This window comes from Tiliqua scincoides, chromosome 2, assembly GCF_035046505.1.
Source record: "Tiliqua scincoides isolate rTilSci1 chromosome 2, rTilSci1.hap2, whole genome shotgun sequence".
Taxonomy (NCBI): Eukaryota; Metazoa; Chordata; class Lepidosauria; order Squamata; family Scincidae; genus Tiliqua; species Tiliqua scincoides.
The window spans coordinates 6,621,947-6,622,293 of NC_089822.1; the positions used below are offsets into that span (position 1 = coordinate 6,621,947).

General features: G+C 51.9%; 1 pseudogene; it reads left to right on the top strand.

Annotated features, from left to right (window-relative positions):
* Positions 1-123, top strand: LOC136642777 (5S ribosomal RNA; annotated as a pseudogene).
* The last annotated feature ends 224 nt before the right edge of the window (positions 124-347 follow it).

Here is a 347-nt window from a genome sequence, read left to right on the forward strand (position 1 = left end):
GCCAACCATCTCCCTATACTGAACACTATCTCCCGATCTTGTCTGATCTCGGAAGCTAAGCAGGGTCAGGCCTGGTTAGTACTTGGATGGGAGACCGCCTGAGAATACCGGGTGCTGTAGGCTTATACCATAGTCTTTTGAGACTGAAGGTTGCCAACCAACCATACAAAAATATATTAACCTAGCTTGGGGGGCCTCTTAGGTGTGGGACCCAATCAGGAGCAGTTGGTCCGATTAGCTTAAAGCCGGTCCTGCTGAGAGGAAGGATATCTCCCTCACTCCCTCTCTTGCCTACTTACTCATGCTTGCCCGTTCCCTCTTCCTCCTATGCCTCTGACCTCCCCCCC